Here is a 10,350-nt window from a genome sequence, read left to right as displayed (position 1 = left end):
ACCTGCTAAATCAGAACCCCACTGATCCTTACAACGAGCCAGTGTAGCCAAAGACATTTCTAAGAAGGAATCTCTCAGCTCAAAATCTTCTGACTACTGGTCACTCACAGAATAAACAAAGTGCATCTTAACTTGACATACAAGGACCTTTTATGGATCTGCTATAACTCATCCTGTCTTTGTTAGTAAGCCTTTTGTCACCGAGACCAAAATGCTTGTCAAAAACAACACAGATAAAGGATTTATTTTGGCTATGGTCTGAGGTTTCTGTCCATGGTCAGCCCGCTCCATCATTTTTGGCCTGAGTTGAGGCAGAACATTATGACAGAGAAAAGTGGATCACCTCATAACAGCTGGGGAATAGAGAGGAAGGGGCCACAGACAAGAAATGCCCTTCTGGGGCATGCCCTCAGTGACCTACCGTGCTCTATGCGTACAGTTTCTACCACCTCCCAGTAATCCATTCAGCTATTAATGGATTAATCCATTGATGAGATCACTTCCATAAAGCTCTACCTCCGAACCTTGCTGCACTGGGGACCAAGCCTTCGACACATAATCTTTTGAGGGACATTCCAGATCCAAACTAGAACAAAGTCACTCAGCAAACTGATGCAATGTGGTAGACAGAGTAATGGATCTCCATGTTCCAATCCTCAGAACCTGTGAATATATCACCTCAGAAGAGACTTTGCATATATGACTGAGGTTATGAAGTTCCAGAAGGGGAGATTATCCTACAGGGGATTCGCTGGGCCCAATCTAATCACATGAGTCATTAAAAGCAGAGGAGTTGTCCAGCTGTGGTCAGAGAGATGATGGGATAGCAGTGGAGAGCTGTAACATAAGAAGGACTTGACCTGTCATGATTGGTTTTGAAGATGGAGGAGGGAGGCCATGAGCCAAGGAGTGTGTAGGCTTTAGCAGCTTAAAAAAGGCAAAGAATCACTTTGTCCCCTAGAGTTTCCAGGAGGAACACAGCCTGCCAATACCTTGATTTTAGCCCCATAAGACTCCTGGCTTTCAAAACTATTAGATAATTTTGTGGTTTTTTTTATTGGTTGTTCAAAACATTACAAAGCTCTTGACATATCATCTTTCATACATTTGATTCAAGTGGGTTATGAACTCCCATTTTTACCCCAAATACAAATTGCAGAATCACATCAGTTACACATTCACAATTTTACATAATGCCATATTAGTGACTCTTGTATTCTGCTGCCTTTCCTATCCCCTACTATCCCCCCTCCCCTCCCCTCCCATCTTCCCTCTCTACCTCATCTGCTGTTGTTCAATTCTCTCCCTTGTTTTTTTCCCCCCTTTCCCCTCACAACCCCTTATATGTAATTTTGTGTAACATTGAGAGTCTCCTTCCATTTCCATACAATTTCCCTTCTCTCTCTCTTTTCCTCCCACCACTCGTCTTTGTTTAATGTTAATCTTTTCCTCATGTTCTTCCTCCCTGCTCTGTTCTTAGTTGCTCTCCTTATATCAAATAAGACATTTGGCATTTGTTTTTTAAGGATTGGCTAGCTTCACTTAGCATAATCTGCTCTAATGCCATCCATTTCCCTGCAAATTCCATGATTTTGTCACTTTTTAGTGCTGCATAATACTCCATTGTGTATAAATGCCACGTTTTTTTATCCATTCATCTATTGAAGGGCTTCTAGGTTGGTTCCACAGTCTAGCTATTGTGAATTGTGCTGCTATGATCATTGATGTGGCAGTATCCCTATAGTACGCTCTTTTAAGTTCCTCAGGGAATATTCTGAGAAGGGCGATAGCTGGGTCAAATGGTGGTTCCATTCCCAGCTTTCCCAGGAATCTCCATACTGCTTTCCAAATTGGCCGCACCAATTTGCAGTCCCACCAGCAATGTACAAGTGTACCCTTTTCCCCACATCCTCGCCAGCACTTGTTGTTGTTTGACTTCATAATGGCTGCCAATGGTGTTAAGTTTATGGTGATTTTCCACAGTAGCAATAGAAAAGGAATCTTCTGGTTTTCCAACCCACACATCTGCACTTCCTGCATATACCACTTTCTCCGCCTGGAATACCCATTCAGTTCCACTTGGAAAATTCCTACCCCTTCAAAGACCCAGATCAAAATGGTTGAGTTAGACAGGCATTTATGTGTGTCCCTTCAACCTGAATAACACCTAATATTTATTCAGGTAAGTGCTAACACACCTTGCTTTGGATCCATTTGTGTATTTTTGTACATTCCCCATTCTCTTTAGGGCTAAGATCTTATCTTGTTCCTTTTATACTCCCATCCTGGGATAATGGCTGGCATCTAGTCAGTCAGAAAATATTTTCTGGGTGATAACTTTGGAGATACTGAAATAAGTATATTATAGAAGCACCTTATGTAAGTCCATCAATGTTGGCTTCTGTGAATTCTTGTTATTAGAATGTAAATCTCTTTGAGATTGAGAGTTTATGTTTACCACTTCCACTTAATTGCTTTCTTTGAAATAAGCTTATTTTTATTTTCTTTATATAAAAAGCACTTATTTCTACATTTTTATTCCATGTAAGAAAGAAGAAGAAAATTATCTCAATTAAAATTCTGTATACCAGTGTCATTATTAAAGTTGGGTTTATACATCTTTCAAGGATTTTGATTTTCACTGATGCCCTGGCCAGTGGAGAAAGTGAGGGACCTTGCCAGTTTCCTCTGTAAGATGTGAGAAAGCCTTGTAGCTGGGAAAGCCCTCCCCACACCCAAGATGAAAAATGAGATGATCCCAGGAGGAATCCTACAGTTATGTCTTGCATTTCTAGTTTGGCCCATGTTACAGCCTACACCCTATTCCCCACTAACCTCAGGGACTGTTAGGTGTCACACAGGTTTATTCCCTAAGGTACCTGGTGAACTGTTATTGTTTGCTTTAAGGATTTGCTTTGGTTCTCAACTTCTGGCTGCAAATTAGAATCACCAGGAGAGCTATTAAATTCTGACATCACCACAGGAATTCCTATGAATGGTCTATGGTAGGTATTTTTCAAAGCTCCTCAAATGATTCTTATGTGCAGCCAGTGATGTGGTTTGCACCAGGCAATAGTTTTCAAATTTCTATTGGAATGAAAATCACCTGGAGTGAGTACTAGGCATGCAGCCTGCAGAAGCTTGCCCACCCTGTTCTTGGACAGCTTGCTTCCTCATCCCAAAATTTCCATGGGCAGCTCTGGGGTAAAACCTGGAAGTCTGCTAGCTTAACATGCAGGTCTAATGGGTCTGATGCCTCCCAGCCTCCACCCCAACTCCCTGCACCAGAGCCCCTGCTGTCCACAGTAGAGAGCACTGAACTGTTCAGCAGCCTCTATCTGTAGGTGCCTCACTCCACCCAGTGCTGAATGTCCACAATGCTGTCATGAGAAGCAGAAATGCTGGGAAGGGACAATGAATTAGAGTCCCCCAAATAAAGGCCACAGTTCTACACAAGCATCTCTTTGTCCATATGATGCTGACGATGTGAAGGGGGAAGAAAAGGAACCAGCGTATATCCATGCAGCATGCACAGAACCGTCCCTCCATATGGTAAGACGAAGGAGACGTTCACCAATTCCTCTGGTCACAGTGCCACCCTGGCTCCATCTTTCCCGCAGTGCCTGTGTCCTGAGATGACCAACCAACATCCTGAATTTATATGGTAGATTTTAAAGGCTGAATTTAGAGTTAGAATGAAAATCCACACATGGACACCCATCACTGGTTGCTTTAGATTCATCCAGATTTTATTCATCCAGTTTTCATTCATCCAGCTTAAGTTTTGTAACAAAAATATTTTGACTTTATTGACATAAGAATAATGGGAATTTGTGAGTCACTCATGCCCATGCACAAGGCTGCTGTCAGGCAGATCAGCTCTGCTTAGCCATCTTGGTTTTAGCTTCAGAATTTACGGAGTCCATCCAACTCATTAAAGGAGAAGCAAACATTTCCTTGTGGGAAGCCGGAGAACACAGGTTTTCTCACCTCTCACCCTCACCTTCCCAAGCCTTCTGGTTGGATGCAAGATGGTGTGAAATGTGTGAGTCAGGGCACCTTATTGGTAGAGACCAGCTGGCTTCTAATGTACCCACAGATAAGCATCTGAATGATCCAGATGGAGACTTGAGGCAATGGCACAAGAGTCGGTTGTCTTGAGTGAACTCTATTCCTGAGCGCTCTGAGGATGGTTAACAGATGGCAGTAGGGCCCGGGGTCTTCTAGGACCAAGCTCAATGATGCTAGAGTTTGCTGAAATCTAAGGATTTGAAATAAACTGTTCTTTGAATCTCCTACAGACTCAGGCTTCTTGGAACTGGCAGCAGGTTGTAGTCTTCAAGATGGGTTGACATTTCCTGGCATCTGTGGATTTTCCCAGTCCTCTAATCTGGTAATGACCTACAGTAAATGCTTACAAGCCAGTCCCTGTGGCTCCATGAGGTCACGTCCATCTCTTCTTCAGGAATGGCTGGTAAGCAGGAGGCACAGCATTGAAAAATTATTGCTGGTATATCTGGAATAATTTCCAGGAAATCTAAGAGGGAGAAGTGACTAATTGCTCACCTGAATCCACTTTACCAGCTTGTTGGTGCCCCTGCTAACAGCTAACACTGACAGCATAAAGATGACTCTTTCCCATTAGAATCTTACCAATTGTAAGTTGCCTGCAATATGTGAGAACAGTGTAAAAACCCCAGGAAAAGGGAACATGTGCAGCCATTTCTGCACACCCTTGCTGAGCCTCACCTGCGTTCTGAGTCCCCCTCCTGTGTTTCAGACAGCATGTGATGTGCTCTTGCATACTGATTCTTGAGATTGGTTTGAATCTCAAGTGGAGGAGGGGCAATCACTTCACAATAGTCACATGTCACCTGCATTGCTGATTCAATGATGCAATCACCAAAATGTCTCTTCTGTTCAGGATGGGCAGAGCCTCATTCTCTTCCTCCCAATATATTATTCTCCATAATTCCATCCCAGAAAGGAGAAGAGTCAGTGACTTGCTGAATGCTCAGTGGAGGCTTGAGCTTCCTGGGGCACAGACCAGGCCAGTCTACCATTCCCAGCACCTACCAGGTTTGCACTTGTTGAGACCTTGTAAATGTTAATTGAATTAAATAATTAATCAGTGAAGGATAAGCTATACATTACTTGGTTCAATCAATGGTAATTGTGCTTCCATGGTTTCACAGCCTGTATTTGGAGGTGAGAATTTGAGGCCTGCCCTGAATTCCACCAATAACGCAAAGACTTTCAGAAGATATCAGTGCAGGGATAAACAGTGGTTTATTGAATCTGCTTAAAATCTGTTAGTGGCAGAAGTCGTTTGTTTATAAACAATTCTAACAAAATGACCTGGAGGTACTATAAAAGATTCCACAGCTTTGTGAGGCTCTGGGTGACTCCCTGGCACAAACATTTGTGGTACTCTGACTTGTATTTTCTTGCCTGATGAGGCAAATTACTCAGAGTGTTGTCATAAGGCTTTTTGGGCCAGCCAGGGGAGGACATACATGTGCACACATGCGTAAGATGGAGAATTCTGAATATTTTAGTGCCACTCCAAAAAAGACATCTGTTTGCAAAAAAAAAATGTTTATGCTTAGAACAAAAAATGCATTCCACCAAATTCTGGCATAAATTTACATATATTCAGGCTTTAGAGGAGATCTAAGTTTAAACTGGGAGCTCTTCTCTTTAATTCTGTGTGAGAGTTTGGAATTGCCATGGAGCAGAGCACTAATTTACTCTGGCAGGAAAGTTTGTCCTGGGAGCTTGTCAGAGAAGGATCAGCTAGCAGGGCTGCCACTATTCCCATATCACACTTAACTTTCAAAAAGCTTTCCTTTACTATGAAACACTCCTGAACAATTTCCATTCTATTCCACTTTGTTGTTTAAAATTCTGGTCACATTCACTGTATTGATTACCTGGCCCACTCATGGACTGTAATCTGTAGTTGGAAAAACTCTGCAGTAGAGAAATGAAGTGTGACCCCCAAACTTCAGACTATAACAGGAAGCCACAAGGACAGCTGGGAAGGTTTGGGAATGTTGTGGTGAGACCCACACCCAGAGCATACTCATCAACGGAATCCTGTGGCTCTGGGTCTGGGAAACCAGGCTGTCTGGATGCACATGGTGACAATTCCCTGGGCTCCCAAAACAGGGAGGAGGAATGGGAGAGGTCTTTCTCCTCAGAAGCACAGTGTGTTCAGGAACAAGCTACCACTCCTTGCTTGGATGGAGGCTCACAGAGTTCTGGCACTCCCAGGAAAAAAAACCTCTCACCCTTGAAATGCAACTCAAGTGTTAACCTTCATGAAACTCTGCTTGACCCTCACAGTTGAAGTCCTCTTTCTTTCAACCCCAAAGTACTTAAGCCACACTTCACTTTGCATACATAACACTTTCTAGAGGATGGGTTAGACTGTGATGATGTCTTACTCATTTTTGTATCCTCGTATCTGTGACCGTATCTTGCACAGAGTATGTGCTTAACCAACATTTGCTACATATACAAGGAGATCGGAGAAATGTTTTATTTTATCCCTGAAGGTTGTAAGGATTTATTTATCTTTGAGAAAGTGTCACTAGAATTCTGTCCAAGTCTCAGTTGTCCAGCACTGCCATTGCCACACCTCTTACCTATTGCCTTCCCATCCCTCTGTCCCCCTCTCTCTCTTCATCCTTCCTTCTACCTAGCATTTATAGAGAGCATTCTGTGTTCCCATGCTAATGCGTGCTTACCAAGATGGGTAAATCTGTCCTTACCTCTGGGTCCCAGAGACTGGTGAGGCAGAAGTTAGAGTAACAACAATATGGTATGAGAAATGCTGTAAAGCTGGGCAGCTACCCAGTCACCTCATATTCCAATGCTCTCTCACCAGACTGCTTCTGTTTTTCTCAAATTTTTAAAAATTCTGCCCTACTAGCAAAAAATTGGATTATACGTTACATACTGTATTTGCTTTATTTCAGCAGCAGCCATGTAAAAAATACAAAGATGGTAAACCTATTCCCACAGCAAAGTGGGAATTACAATATAGCGTGAAGAGCACACTGTTTAAGTTGAATAACCTCACCCGACCACTTAACCTCTTACCTTTACCCTAAGAATAAATTCTGTATTGAGGTCTGAAGGGCCTGAGTCTTTTGCACGAACTGGTGCCTCCCTGCTTATCCTTGGCCATGCCCTCCTCTCTCCTGGTGCTCAGCCCAGTGGCCCCTTTCTGTCTTTCCACTTGGAACAGAATTCTTTCATCCCTCCAGGGTGCTCACTCCGTATCCTTCGGATCTTCAGCCTAATTATTCATCAGAAAGACCTTCCCGACTACCTTGAATAAATGCAGTCGCCCACCTTTAGTCTCCATCACCATCTTTTCCCTCCATAGACCTAATCACAACGTGTGATTATTTTACTGGTTTCCTTTTTTCTTTAGCTGGACTATGAGCTCCACACACTGTCCATTTACCCTCCTATCCCCAGAGACTCACATGGCTCGGCACATAGTCCACACTATAAATGGTTTTTGAATAAATGAATGTCAGGGCGGCTCACAGAAAGAAAGGGACAGGGAGGCCATCTTTCACCAGCGAGCGAGGCTGCCGCAGAACCAGCGGCGGAGCAACAGCGACACCCAGTGGTCAGTCATTACCCAGTGCACGCGCTCCTTCACGGGAACCTCAGGCGTCAGGGCTCTTCCTGGCATTCTAAGGTGGATCCTTATCCACTAACTTGCTACTTTATTCTATTCCTTAATTTAAGACATTAAAAAGCAAGCAAGCAAGCAAGCAAACAAAAACCTGCCCTCCAACTTCGCTCCACAGAGCAGGACATTTGGAAGCAGGTGGTTGCTCGCTAGATTTTGGGGTTGCCATGGTAACTTTTCCCTTGTTTGCGAACCGCTTGGAAAACTTACATTTTCAAATCTGCATGCTTTGAAAAGGCCTTCTTACATCTGTTTGGTTTTTTTTTTTTTAAACCTTTCTTTGAATCACCGGATTTAATATGCTTCACCTTCTAATTTGTTCAATGACATGTTATTAAAATTCCCCAGGTAGCTGGCAGGAATTTGTGTTACTGGGAGTCAGAACACATTCTGGAAGTCGGTGATTCACTTCCAGGCACCCCTGACAAGGTTGGGGGGAACCTATTAGGTTTTTCACTGCAAGAGCTGCTGTGGACAGAATCCGCGCTGGCTTGGAAGTGGAACCGGGCAGCTCAAGTGTCTGGGTAACGCTGGAAAAGCCTGTCCTGTCTTTTCATTCTTGACATCCATCAGCGCGGTCTCTGCTGATGATGGTCGTCCTTGGTGCAAGAAAAGTGACCCTGACTGCCCATCGCACCTGCTTGTTTTCTCTCATTAGTCACCTCCGCAAGACAGGAAAAGAAGGCTGAAGGAACACAGAGCATTCTGCGCTCAATTAGAATGACGCTAACATGCATCCCCGAGGCCCGTCCGTCACGGATATGAGAGGCACAGCGCAGCAGAACACACCATTAGGCCGTAATAGCCCGGACCCCGCCTGGGCCTCAAAACTGGGGGAAATGAGGGTGATTTAGATGCTGAGCAACGCACGACAACATCGCCTCACTGGGGCAAGCAAATGGAAGCAAATGGGAGTGTTAAGTAAGGAAAATGCAGACAAACAGTGGTTACAGAAAGGATCCTGATGGTTATGGGGCTGTGAGTGCCAATTCAGGAGGAAAATTTCTATACATTGTGAGGGAAATAGATCCCAGCTCCCTCTTAAACATTATTAAACATCGTAAGGGACCATCTTATCCTTCAAATAAAAGAGAGGCAATTTCTCCCACAAAGACCAAAGTCCTGGCAACTCTTTTGCAAGTGATACACGCTTCTTACTCCACTGCTCCCACCCGCCCTGCATTTATTTATTTTTTAAATAATAAATATGTAATAGTTTTTATATGAACGAGTGCATGTCCCTCAGAAAAGACAAAAGTCATATAACAGAATTTATAAAATAATGAACGTTCTTTTACCTTGCACTCACCTTTGCATAGGGTCCTATTGGAATGGTTTGGGGTACAATTTCACTTCATGATGTGATTTACTTTGATTCGGGTCCAGGTTGAGGCCCAGGCACATAGCTTCTAGCTTTCTGCTGCTTTGACCTGTCCTGGAATCCCACTCCCCCAAGCTCCACTGGATGCTGGCCCCTCTACCACCATGCCCTGCTTCTTGCATATTGGATTTGTGTATCACAGATGGGCAACTGGATTTTGTTCATACCTTTCTGCTGGCCTCCAGTTTTCTTAAGAGCACAGCTCTGACATTGACCACAAAAATCACTTCCCCAGAATCACTTCACCTAAGAAAAGTCAACCCCTGGGGCTGGGGTTGTGGCTCAGTGGTACAGCGCTTGCCTGGCAAGTGTGAGGCACTGGGGTCAATCCTCAGCACCACATAAAAATAAATAAACAAAATAAAGGTATTGTGTCCTTCTACAACTAAAAAAAAAAATTATAAAAAAAGAAAGAAAAGAAAAATCAACCCCTTCCTTTACTCCCACCTACCCACCCATGACCAGTGCCACAAGTCCCATAGCAGCTTTTATGATGTCTCCTTAACTTTAGATGTGACACATAATTTCCTCTGTCTTCTTCTAGTGTATCTCCTTAGATCCTACACCCACCCAAGATCTCTTTTTACCAAGCTTGCTATTGTCTCGACACCCTGACATCCAGGGACTTGGTTCTTTCAACACAGGTTTTCCTAGATTTGGATATACAGAGGACACATCAATCATGCACACACAATTTATCTGGTCAGCATTCTGTGTTTAATATGTAAAGACAGCCATTTTGCTTAAGGATAAAATAAAAGACAAATGTGTTGTTGTAAAGTTGCTTCACAATGAATTTTTTTTTTTAGTTGTTGATGAACCTTTATTTTATTTATTTAAATGTGGTGCTGAGAATCCAACCCGGTGCCTTACATATGCTAGGCAAGTGCTCTGCCACCAGGCCATAACCCCAGCCCTGAAATCACGTTGTTATTTGCCTCTAGAATTATAACCAGTGGCTTCTAGGCCCCGCCCCCTCTGGCATCTTTTTGCCTCCTTCCTTCATTTTTACCTGCTTTCTTTCACATCCACGGGGAAAGTATTTATTCAGGGCACAACCCTGTGATAGGCACTGAGCAGGATATGAAAAAGCCATGGGGCCGACTCTTTAAAAAAGGTGCTAATTGGATTTTTCCCATATAAAAACCCCCGTAGCATTTCATTTCCTAGCTCTCTGCTTCTCACAGTCAACTTCATTTGCCCATTTAATGCAATTTGCTTCTCATGATAAGATTCTATTAAGTGATTATTAAGA

Source organism: Callospermophilus lateralis, chromosome 7 (genome assembly GCF_048772815.1).
Source record: "Callospermophilus lateralis isolate mCalLat2 chromosome 7, mCalLat2.hap1, whole genome shotgun sequence".
Taxonomy (NCBI): domain Eukaryota; kingdom Metazoa; phylum Chordata; class Mammalia; order Rodentia; family Sciuridae; genus Callospermophilus; species Callospermophilus lateralis.
This window is presented reverse-complemented; position numbering follows the sequence as displayed.